At 39.1% G+C, this 13206-nt stretch overlaps 1 long non-coding RNA gene across 2 annotated transcripts; it reads left to right on the top strand.

Moving 5' to 3' along the window:
- The first annotated feature begins 9253 nt into the window (after window positions 1-9253).
- On the top strand, window positions 9254-12063 carry LOC125303771. Of its 2 annotated transcripts, none has more exons than XR_007195102.1 (5): window positions 9254-9602; window positions 9873-10007; window positions 11216-11349; window positions 11525-11646; window positions 12028-12063. It is a non-coding gene; the product is annotated as an uncharacterized LOC125303771 (long non-coding RNA). The 2 variants fall into 2 exon arrangements; XR_007195103.1 differs by having other exon boundaries at window positions 11525-11653; window positions 12028-12062.
- The last annotated feature ends 1143 nt before the right edge of the window (window positions 12064-13206 follow it).

The raw sequence follows: 13206 nt of genomic DNA, 5'->3' as shown, positions 1-13206 counted from the left end.
TTAGAGTAACCAAAGTGTTCTATGTAAAATGGCTCCTCCTAATATTCAGTGTTAGCCTACTATACTGACTAATTGTTGATTCAACCTGTAATAATTTGCTATTAAGTAATAGGTTCTAGTTAGTCCAAAATGTAATGTCATCCATAGTTGTGTTACATAAGTCGGAGCCTGGGACATGGAGAGGTGCTGTTTATTGCAGCAGGAAGTGGTGCTGGAAGCTGTGGTTCTTCTGGGAGCGCTGCTCCATGTAGAGAAGGGAGCTGAAGCCACAGGAGCTGATGGGAAACCAGCGCAACTTCCCACGATGCCGTTCCTCACAATCCAGCAGATGCTTTGTCTGTAAGTCATCACCCATTAGTGCTGTGCAACAATGTCATCTTTTTTTTCCTGCTCAACAATCATCAGTTTTTCATTTGAACACAATAGTGTTTGAGTTATATCCTCATTTAGTGCTGTATGTGACAGGAAGTAAGCTTCAGTGTGTGACAACATGAGGAGTTCCTACAAAGGTCTGTTCAAAAACCTCTTCATGCTCTGTGTTCCAAATTTCTATTACAAAGTAATATCTCTGTCCTCGTGGATTGCATTAGTTGAAAGAACACCAAATGCATTAGCTTTTTGAATTATTTATATGTTAACATGATTATGCTGTTACATCACTATGAAGTAGAAAACAAGATAAGAAACACGCAAATAGGTAGATTAGATTTCATGGAAAATTAGATCAAATGTCAACCTAGGTTTAACCATGAGACAAAGTTAATCAGAGAGTGGGAATGAAGAAAGAAACAACAACCACAAGTGCCCGTCACCATAAATATCATGTGATAAACATTCAAGGTATCTCTGTTAGGTTTGGATGAGTGTTTCTTGCAAAGCTTGCTGGCATTGTAATAGGTTGCTTGTGACTAGGTTTGTCATGTTATGTCCTGGGTCATTTCATTTTTCAATAGTATTGGGTCGCTAAAATGTTTTCATCTTAACAACATTGTATGATGATATTTCCTGTTATGGCTGGAAATAGCAGGGTACATTGCAAAATTTCTCTTGAAGGGACATCCTGCTTCAGTTTTCAAGAGCACATTTTATTTTCCAAGTAACAAAATTCACACACATGCTTGAAAACCCCAAGAACATTATTCAGAGGTTGCATGGTTACCTCTATGCTACATCACTGACAGCCTAGGAATAAATACAGTACTGAATGCAATTGCAATGTATATTTCCATGCATATCGTGTATTTTAATATTTGGAATGGTAACATTTTCTCAGTTCTACTCCAGAGGTGTCACTAGACTGAAGTCGTTACGTGCCGTGCTGATACGGCGTTGTTTTTCCCCATTACAGTGTCACACGGTGGCCTATTTTCCGACATTCATGGAATGAAAGTGCACACACATATACAAAAAAGGAAACAGGTGCTGGGTAGCCTATATATGGCTGAGCCAAGATATGAAAAAAAGAAAAAGATACCCGCACACTGTTATATAAGTTCCCAGAGTGTTTTATTGGACTACAACGTTTCGACCAGAGGTCTTCAGGTATCAAACATATTACCTTATCCGTGAGGCTACATTGTTAAATAGGGAAAATTCTGTTATAATCACCCACTTTGGATATTGGAGCTTACTGACTGCATCTGCAGTTTTAACGTGAAGTCATAATCCCATAGCCTATACTTTGGTTCGAATCTGTCCATTTCTTTCCAACTTGACCAAAGTCATCCACACATTTGCAGACATCTGCACTATTGTAGAGCAGCATAGTTTATTCTCCTGTCTCTTGATTTGTTTGTAACGTAGGTTGGCATTGCTATGCCAGTCTCTCTACTGTATTCAAAGCTGCAGGTGTCAGTCATTAGCATAGACTAGATGTACCGCATAGCGGTACAACATATGACCGCCGCTCAGTCCTATACATCCGTTCCGCGAAAATAAATCACACTTCAATTTGTCTCCATATTTTACTCCATCCCCCACTCTTGAAACTTTTGTGTATGCTTGTTTGGCATGCCTGAGTGTGTAAAGCGGCTGCACAGAAAGTAGCCTACTGGTGCTGAAAAGGTGAATAGATTGTAGAATAGCCAAAGAAGATGTAGCATTGTTATTAAACCTTTAAAATCTCTAAACAATCACAAGTAGGGGAGTTCATCACAGTCCATCCATTGCAACTGGATTGATGAAAGGTCACTTACACCTGTAGGCTACATTGTATTTGGGAAAAGCAAAAGGTATCAGCATAATGTTATTTATTTATTTATTTATTTATTTATTTATATAAAAAAAAAAACATCTCTGTCAGTTCCATGCCGTTTTCAACAGCTATCAAAAACAAAGGTCATTTTGGATGGATGGATTTTTTGTGAATGTTTCTTCTTCTACATAAGATTTTAGTCATCTTTAGTTCATGTAATACTTTATTGTCAATGCACAAATTAAGTTACAATAGTCTGGAAACGTTATTGTTAATGGACAAATTAAGTAACAGTAGTCTGAAACAAAATGCTGTTTTACATCTAACCAGTGGTGCAAATAACTGACATGTCCTTGGGCCTTGATGAAATGCGTCGCTAGACTGTTCATACACATTTTAACGGGCCAAAGTTGAAGAGCTGTTGTCCGTTATTGTTCGTGCAAATATAGGCTGATTCATGTTCCCTTGCATTGTGTAACTGAGGTCCATGGCTAGTCTGGCTTTCACCAGACCAAGCTCAATCTTTTAAGAAATCAAAAAATAAATAGCGGGCAGATCAGGCTGGGTTCACCCAGCCTAGTCCATAGGCACCCGATATTGTTTAATTTTCCAATTGAGATATCCACGCTCTGGCTATTCTAAATGCAAAAATGCATCAGGGAGTTATGACAAAACTGTAACTAACAAACTAGATCCTAATAGAAAGCTGTTAGCTTCCCTAAGCTACAGGTAGGCTTATAAGGTAGGCCTATTTACAACATAAATTGTCAATAGGCTATGCTGGCTTACACAAATAAAATCTCCTTTGAAACCAATGGCTTCGCCTTACAGTATCAAGCCGGACTTAAACTGCCATATCGTGGCAAAGTTGTAATAAAATTCACGCAGCTCCATGAGTCAAGGAAAGCGCGAATGAAGTAGCCACTTCTAAATGGGACCCACTACACAGTAGCTTAAGGTGTGTTGCTAAAGCAGCCATAATGAAATGAAGGTGACATTGTTTGGATACTTCACACATACGTGCTTTTTAATTTCACAGACTACAACTACCAAGCTGGAATCAAAGCACATCGATTCCTCTCTCTCACCCTGCACGCACTTAAAACAAAATAAACAGGCGTCTCAGTCTCACACATGTATAGGCAAAACTGTATCAGACCGGTAGCCTAGTGTGTAGTGTGTGTGCACCGCCATCTACAGGCCAATGAGTGTACAGTCACTAAATGTACACATAACCTAATTTTTTTAGACCCCCCCATGGATGAAATTCTACAAAACTTGGCATACCCCCAGAGAATGCCAGGTCAATCATACACAATTTGGTGCAGTTCTGAACATCTTAACTGAAGATAGGGGCGATTAAAGCAGATTAATATTGCATTTTCATTTTTTACCGGGGGGGGTGCAAATCACAAATGAGTGATTATGGGCCAGATTGATGTGGGCCCTTGAGACCAACATACCATAAAAGATTCTTCATCCTCAGTGCCACGGTTCAGGTAGTTATTTAGGAAAAACTGCTTTTTTTGCGGTTCGGGGGGCCCAGCACGGGGGGGGCCCCTGGGGACGAAACAAAATTTTTCCGTAAAAGTCTAGTGGGGCCACCAAATTTCATGTGCCCTGGTGGTTCGGTGTCCTGGGTATCGCTGACCAAAAATTCAGGAAGTAGATGGGGAAAAAAAAAAAAAAACGTTGACAATCCCTATATGACCGCTTCGCTAGCTTCGCTTCGAAGTAGATCTGGTAAAACATGTAATCAGCGTCCCATATCAATGTAAATGATGATTGAACTGACAGGAAGCAGACTTTGGAGTGTGGAAACAGTTTGGAGACAGTGGAATCAACTCTAACATAGCAAACTATCCACCCTCATTTCCGTAACCAATGAATGTAGTGTGACAAATTCAACAGTTTGGCCTCATTTTAAACTGAACTGCATTTCCCTTTTTGTGTCAACTTTTAATGTTCTAAGGGGATGATGAAACAGAAAAGACATAATGCTTTTAAGTTGTCTACAGGGTGACATAAAAATGGCAGCACAAACAAAACACTTCTGTTATTAAGTGACATTCGGGTTAGGTTAGGGAAAATATGAATTTTGGGACTGCATTACTCTTTCTGTGCACTGGCCTATTGGTACGTTATCCTATGCCCCTCATATGTATAAAAGCATGTTAAAATTGTAATAGGTTAGGGTTCATGTGTCATGACAGTGTCATGTCACTCTTATGTCGATACTGTCAAGTAAAGTGTTACCTAACAAAAACAAAATTGGGTTTGCAACCCATGTTGACCATTTTGGCTCCCTCAGTTGACTTTTCTTTTCATTTTTTCCAACTTCAGAAATGTCCAGAGGGGATCGTAAAAGAGAAAAGTTGGATTCTAACACTTAAGTTGGTCACAAAAGGAAAAATGGGTTTACATTTTATGCTGTCCTTCCAAAAGGGTAATGATATTAGTATTTGCAGGGACGCCAACAAAAATGAATGCTATGGTACGCACACCCACCTACACAGTAGCTCCGCGCAGGCAGGCACTCCAACAGCTTCAACTTAAGGCTCCATAAATGCATTTGGAACAGCTGATTTTTGTCCGTTTTTTGGGGGATTTTATAGTGATGTGAGTTGAAAAGAACGGCCAAACGACATGTATGGGATTAAGGCAACACCGATACACAGAATAATGTAGTAGTATATATCCAAACAGTCATCTTTCCCCTAAAAGGGGGCGTGTACGTGCAGCACATGCAACTTTCCATTCCATTTGTCAGTGCGTATTGTTTCCGGTCTAGCTAGATCCGATGTGGTGTTGTAGGCTAGTTGTTCTAACGTTACTAGTTATTGCAACAGCATGTGAAAAAACTAGAAAGTTTGTTAGACCAAAAAGAACATTATTCTCGTGATAAGAAAATTGACGCCGTTAAAATAGGTTGACGTTAACGCCATTAATAACGCGTTTAACGGACAGCACTAGTTAAATTCTATCCTCCCAGCTCTCCCCTATTTTAAGCAAAGGGTTAAAGGAGAAGTTCGGTGTGATATTGACCTAAAGTGTGTTGAAACATGATACCGAGTGTGAACTTTTGTCTCATAGCTCATCTCGGCTTGTCCCCTGCACCCCGAAATCTGGCGCTAGTTAGCCGATGCTACCAACAGGATTTCAAAGGGGGTGCTTCGGGCATCGGCCTAGCCATGCAAATAAATCACTGTTTTACACCATTTACGAGGCTCAAAGTAGCTCCACACTTCATTGGTAGACTTCCGAGGGCCCTGACATTTAAAACGAGACATTGAGAACTTTGAAAAAGCACTGGTAGTTTATTTACAAGATGATTTATACAGAGAGTACCTTCAGGAAGTTTACCGTTCACCTCCATTTTGAATTTAGTCACGATAATTCGAGCAATGAGTACGAATAAACAGGTATGATAAGGGATCAGATTCCAAAAATAATTCAGTGGAAATGCATGGATTCCAGTTGCTGCTACTGGAAGCAACTGGAATCCATGCATTTTCACAGAATTATTTTTAAGTAGCTCTGCAATGTAGGCTATGTTTCCGTTTATTTGCAGTACCATGTTCCTTACATGACATGACCCAGTGCCCTTGTAGTATGCATGCAAGTCTATCTAGCACAGCTAATATTAATATCAGTGAAACACATTTGCTTCCTGTCTAAGTTTGTCCCCCAACAAAGCTAGAACTAGATATGATTTTTTATACATGTTTCCATGTCATTCTGGAGTCTTTCGACGGATTCTAAATGAAATCAAGTCTGTGGCTCTCCAAAAGAGTCTCTTGGGATGTAACTTTTACAGACAGACTTACAGCTAGAATCTACCTATTATTGAAGTTCTTAGGTAGGCTACTACTATATTTCTTACTATAAAAATGTTTCAGATCTACCAAGGCAAAGAAGCAGATTCTCTCAATGACCTCAGACTGGAACGTCTTTATAGTAAGGTGACTGACCGCAAAACAGCTATCCACCCTCGCAACAACATCTTCATCTGCTATGTTTCATAGTTTCAGAGTGTACCATCAAGTTCAAGAATGGATGGGAAACTTCCTACCACCAGAGGAATGGGGCTGGAGGTTCCAGGACTCATGCCTCATTCCTGACCATACTGATCAGGACCCTGCACCTCAATCTTTTGCGCTGCAAGTGCAAGCCTGGTTGCAGCACAATGTTCTGCAATTGCCGTCATCAAGGCCTTGACTGCTCCCTAGCTTGCACAGAGTGCAAAGACGTAGGCCTATGTGCAAATATGTCGGCCAACTTGGATGAGAACATGGATTGAACTTTTTTTGTTGTTGCCACAGTCAAATCTATGGGTGGATTTTGTGCCACGGTGGACAACAATGGTTATTTTCTCTTTTGATAATGGTCTAATGTGCTGCTCTTTATTTGTTTACATAAACACTGGTGATGGTTTTGTTTGTTTCTAATACTGTAAGCTTGGAAGAAAAAAAACTGTTATGGCCTACCTCCTATTTTGTATATTATTACTCTCCAAATTCCAGGTTGACTATACCCTGATGACTATGTTTTATCGTTCTTTTATTGAGTCTGTTATTACGTTCTCCTTTATTTGTTGGTTTCAGTCCTTGAGGGTAAAGGAGAGGAACCTACTGAACAAGGTTGTTAGTGTTAGTAGCAAAATTATTGGGCTTGGACAAGAAACTTTACAGGATCTCTACAACAAACAGCTATTTAAGAAAGCAAACTTCATCTTGTCTGACTATTCTCATCCTCTACATCAACAGTTTCAGTTTCTACCATCAGGTTCATTGCTCAGACTCCCATTTGCTAAAACAAATAGATTCAAACACTCCTTTGTTCCTTCTGCTATCTCCCTTCTAAGTATAAGTATAAGTAAGTAAGTAATTATAAGTATATATACTTTTTTGATCCCGTGAGGGACATTTGGTCTCTGCATTTAACCCAATCGGTGAATTAGTGAAACACACTGCACACAGTGAACACACAGTGAGGTGAAGCACACACTAATCCCAGCGCAGTGAGCTGCCTGCTTCAACGGTGGCGCTCGGGGAGCAGTGAGGGGTTAGGTGCCTTGCTCAAGGGCACTTCAGCCGCGGCCCACTGGTCGGGGCTCGAACCGGCAACCCTCCGGTTACTAAACGCCAGGAGGAAAAGGTAGTTTACCCACCCATGACAATGATGTGTACCATGTGATTTATTGAGTGTGCTTGCAAAGCACACTTATTGTTCTTCTTAAGTTTTCTTATTCCTTTAAGCCCAATTTTTCGTCAGGCTTATTAGAAAAAAAAATGACAGTTTTTCTTACTGTAAGTATTTAAGTATTTGAAATACTCTAAATACAATCTCTCAAAGTATTTTGTTACAAACTACATTAGATTTGTTCCAATTCTGCAAAATAGAAATGACAAAATATGCTAAAGTAATTAAATACTTACAAGGTAATTGTGCCTCATAATGATTGACATAGACCCTGACTGAAAAATCGGTGTGGCAATATTATAGGCCGATATTAGCTATTTGCCGATCTATCAGTATCGGCATTTGTAGCCGGCGATAATTATTTTTAAATTAAAGTAAAGGAAAGACAAATGATCCTTCATCTAAATTTCCAGTATTGCCTTTCCAGCTTAGGCCTACAGTATATCCAACAGTAAAATAATGTTAGCATTGGTTGAGTGGTGGAGGCTAACTTGATTGTCATTGCTTGAGAGGCTTCGGTTTTTGAAATCCTCAAATATCGAAATCGGTATTGGTCTTTAAAATCCCATATCAGTCGGGTTCAAATTGACATTTTTGTTATAGAATTAAATGTTATGTAGCCCAGAGGTGTGGACTCTAGTCAAATGACTTGGACTCTATGGAAGAATATTAGACTCAAAAGTTTTGTACGTGTGTATCACGTTTTGAAACTGTAGAAATTATTTGTAACTGTAAAAATGATCTGTACAAGTAATTGTCAATATCACAAATATGCGCTACACTTACAAATCTATTCTAGGGGTACGGATCGGTTTTACAGCTACAAATCATCCTACAGTTAAAAATATTTTACAATTACAAATATATTCTACAATTACACATCAATATTCTACGCACAAAAAGCTGCTCTACAGTTACAAATCTTTTCTACAGGTGTACAGACTTTTGCACCACCTTAGGGATGAGAAGTGTCTCATATGTATTGTGTGTGTGTAACAGGATTTGTAACTGTAAAATGATTTGTGATTTAACAAAAAATAACACGAACAATTTTAAGTATTACTCATATGTCGTTCACTTACAAATATATTCCACAGATATGAAATATTCCACAGTTGCTGTCTTTCAATTCTGAAACTATTCTGCCATTACAAAATCTCTGCTGCTCGCTGACAAGTATTTTCTACAAGTATACAAATCATTTTGAGACTGTTCTGGCTTCCTGTTGAATAGCCAATGGCGATCCTCAGGTTTGGCTAGCCAACCATGAATCTCAGTTCACTAACCAATCACAGAGCAGGAGCAGCGCCGTCGTTGTCTGTGGGTGCAACCAGAGCCATATAAAGGTATATTGTGGGTGCAACCAAACCTGGAGTCTACGTTTGGAGCACGCTAGTTTCATGTATTCCTTGAGGTATGTTGGTAGCCTACACCACACAGACATGTTCTATGTCCACTATTCCTTGTTAATACAGCCAGTGTACCTGATATACGGGGCAACGAGGTGAGATCAATCAATGGCAACTAATGTTGGCAACAGACAAATAACTATTATATATAGCAAGCTACCGCTAGTTAGCCAAATCCCACTCAATCAGTCTGTCATTTTAAGCAGCATGCAAGTGCTAACGGAAATGTAGTGTGTGGATGGAAATAAATAACAACACTCAACATACTTTTGAAGACATTTTGTTTCAAGTTTGTAACAAATGCGGTCAAAGTTTTAAGGGAGTTTGTCAGTCGGTCATAAGGTAGGCTCATCAAAACGAGGCAGGCGGCTAGCATTATTATCAAGAGGTGCTTAACCATTAGGCCTCGTATTCCAGGTCTACCTGCAGATTGTGAGGTGCTACTTTGGACTTGATGAACTCTTATAGTAGGCAACAGAAACTCTTTACTGCAGAAAAACCGTAGTAGGTTTGATGCTCAACAGATTGCTGTTAGTTAGGAGGGAGTTAGTTATAAGTTAATAATAAGTATCCATTGATATGTGTGACAAAACATACCAACTGGTGTCAACATCAGCTAGGCTATGTTGGCATTTTCTGATGGTTCTTCATGACTGATCATAAGGTACAAAATAAATAATACAGAAATACAGTGCTGGGCATTGGTAGACAATCATATTAATCTGTCTATGTATCTATTTCTTCTGTGTAAGCAGTTTCTTATGGATCCCCAGTTGCTGCCTCCTTCTGAAGCACAGGTGGGTCATAAAATATATTTTACTGTCTATGAAAATAGGTCGCCGCCCGATGTGAGTTTCAAAAAGCATACCTTTTGAACTTGTTGACGGCAGTATTCCTACTTAAAACAACATCCTCGGATGTGTATGTTTTATATTTTGTAAAAGTTAAAGAGAAATCACTACTATTCTATCTTAAAAAGTCAGTTTATTTTCAAACGTTTTTGTCGGTTCCTGTCAGTGATAGATCATTATCTATGATAAATTTATAGTTACTCTCTACACTGGTAGGTTATTAGAGAGGCTGAAAACCAGACTGGAACAGGCTCTTCAAAGGCAGCCTCTGGACCTGGACTATTTAGAGTTCCTCTGTACCAGTGAGTTGAGCCTAGTTCACTGAGTACTCACATGCCATTTCCAGAAGAGGTAAGCAAAGTCTGTTTGTTTTTGTGCAAAAATAAGTACAAACATTACCCCTGTTTTCAGAATACTTTCAGAAGGTGCCATTGAGTCCTGCTGTCCTGCTAAAATAAACTTCACTTACAGTTTTACATATTTTTCCCCTCACAAACTATTAGATACCAGAATACAGTTGTTTTGTACTGTAAAATAGTATTAAGTGTTGATTTATATATATTTAAAACAAGAGGAGACGGCAGAGCCCTCATGCTTATAATCATTAATTAATTATAAAATAAATCATGGACCTACACCAGTAATCCTCACTATTTTTCTCACAAAAGACACATTGGCAGTGCAAAATCAAAAGGAGAGCCTCTTTTTTACGATAACGTACTAAGTCACATTTGCAAATGTGCATTTCTACATATAAATTGGACATCCCACAAAAAAGAAATAACACAGCCAATACATTTTCATTTAAGACCAGTCATCTAATACTGGGATGAGTGGAAGCTGGCATGCGTGTCCTTGACTTTCTTCATGCTGTAATTTTAGTAGCAGGTTTGACAATACCCCCTTTAGGAAGCACCATTAAGGCTTAATAACTTCCTTTCACCTTCATTATTGTATTTGGGTGAAGGGAGATGTATAATTAAGATGTTTTTTTGTTTTCACAGTGCAGGATTGTATGTTTATGAAGCACATTTGAAAAAAAATATTGACTGTTACCACATACAGTGGGTCCCATTCAGAAGTGGCCACTTCTTTCGCGTTTTCTGTGATTCATACAGCTGTGTGAAATGTATTACAACTTATCGCCACAAGGTGGCAGTTTAAGTCCACTGTAGCATTTGTAAACAGGGCAGCGGAGTGCATTCAAAGGCGTTGCAGTGGCAGTGAGATACTGTAAGCAGAACAAAACTGAAGATCACCTCGTTGAAGTCATACAGTAGACTAGGCTAAATCAGAGCTTGCTTTTGTTTTTATCAACCTGGGGCCAGAGATGATGGCCTTTGGCGAACAGTTTAGGCCTACTCAAAATGAGTAAAATCAAAAGCACTATACAGATGACATGAAAAAGGTTATGATGTATGGATTCCCAAGTGTCCAAGCTTCCAAATGGTGTATAACATAACTATGCTTCATAGCAATATGGGATTTAGAATGTTGGGGGAAGAAGGGTAGGTGTTCTTCATAAGGTTAAAATATTGTTGTTATGATACGTTTAACAGGTCATAGGCAGACGGGAAAAGCAGGCCTTAAAAGAGGGCTACAGGATACTAGGGTGCTCCCAATGATAACAGAACGGCCAGAACTGGCTAGAGTTCTGTTCCCACAAGGTGTCTCATCTCTGATGGATCATAAGGTATTAATGTTCAAGCATGGCAATTTAAACATGGCAAGCATGACACATCCTCTCACATTCTTTTTGCAAAGGTACATTTGTAAATGGAGGAAAACAACTGACAGAATAAAGTACATCATGACTATGGTACAGGGCATAATAGTATTCCAAACAGGGCACACTGTTTTTGTTGCAGATGATTTTGAAAAGAGTGGTTTGACCAGATGAGGTGGAGATTGACGAAGATGAAATGGAAGACTGCCGTGTCACAGCCTACCTCAGACAATACGTTGCCGTGCCTACCTCAGACAATACGTTGTAAGTGGTATGACAAATATTTCCTAATTTTCTTGTGGTATTATAAGTATATAGTATAAGTATATATACTCTTTTGATCCCTTGAGGGAAATTTGATCTATGCATGTATCCCAATCCGTGAATTAGTGAAACACACTCGGCACACAGTGAGGTGAAGCACACACTAATCCAGGCACAGTGAGCTGCCTGCAACAACAGCGGCGCTCGGGGAACAGTGAGGGGTTAGGTGCCTGGTCAAGGGCACTTCAGCCGTGCCTACTGGTCGGGACTCAAACCGGCAACCCTCCGGTTACAAGTCCGAAGCGCTAACCAGGCTAGCATTGTATAACAAACAAACTACTACTAAAAGTATTTTCTGATATTGTCTTTTAATTCTTACAGTTTCTTTAGAGACATTGAAAGACCTGGTGGTCTTCTGGGACGGGATGGTCTGTTGGCAGGGGCAATGCCGACTGTACTTTGAAACTCCCCCTAGGGACAAGAATGTATGACACCTTCAAAGAAGCTATGAATGCAGCGCTGAAATAAAGCAATTATGGTTTTGGCTTGATATAGTGTTGTTTTCTGCAAGTTCAATGCAGTATAGTCAACAATTTCAGTGTTTCAGACGGTGACCAGAGTTCCAGTTGTTCAATGAATGAACTATGCAATGAGAAACTGTATGACGATTGCTATTTTTCCTAGTTGTATATTTAACTACAATGTGTGCACCATATGCAGTAGCCAGGAAAGTTGTGATTTTGTTTCTCAGCTGCCACAAGGAACCTATCCCCAACTTGCTCTGAGAAACTGGCTCTGGTAAGAATTGATGTCTAAGTTGCTTTGGATAAAAACGTAAGCCTAATGAATAAAATTATTTATTAAAGTTCACATATCCCAGCATTAGGGAATAATATTTAAAAATGCAATTTTAAATTTATCAGACAGGACAGGGGAGAAGTCTACAATAATGGTGTTCAAAGACTAGAATACAATAGACCTAAGAAACACATTTTAAAGAACAAATATAGGAGGGAAGGAGATGTATTTTCTATTCAGTGGTAGGCTACATGTTCTCCATGCTGATGTAAATAATGGTCCAGTGATCCAGTGGAGTGATCTTGAAGGCCCTTGATAAGAGATATTACATCAGTGTTTCAGAACAAGGACCACTTAACCAATAAATAAAAAAACCTCACAGACCACCTAGCTAAACAAAAAAAATAGTAGGCCTACTCATTGCTTATTACCTTGCTTATTGTCAGAGGATTCATGATTTAAACTGGCGTAGCTTACATAGGCAGTGTTACAGAACTGTTTGGATTTACATAAAAGTTGTTCAACATCGCAAACAAATCATCTATAGGCCTATTATATTTTAGCATGCCAGCTCGCGAACCACACTTTGAGAAACACTGGCTTAGGCTACATGAATAGACAAAAACAACGATGCATATTTACATGCACACTGAAACACTATGTAGAAAGAGAGCATTCTGGAAAAGCATGATTGTATTTGTAGTAGCTTATCTGCACAGGTACAGTTGGCAAATTATCAAAGTTAACAAACCATCAGAAATG

Source organism: Alosa alosa, chromosome 11 (assembly GCF_017589495.1).
Source record: "Alosa alosa isolate M-15738 ecotype Scorff River chromosome 11, AALO_Geno_1.1, whole genome shotgun sequence".
In the NCBI taxonomy this organism is placed as follows: Eukaryota; Metazoa; Chordata; class Actinopteri; order Clupeiformes; family Clupeidae; genus Alosa; species Alosa alosa.
The sequence above is the reverse complement of the archived record's forward strand: the minus strand, read 5'-3'. Positions and strand labels throughout refer to the sequence as shown.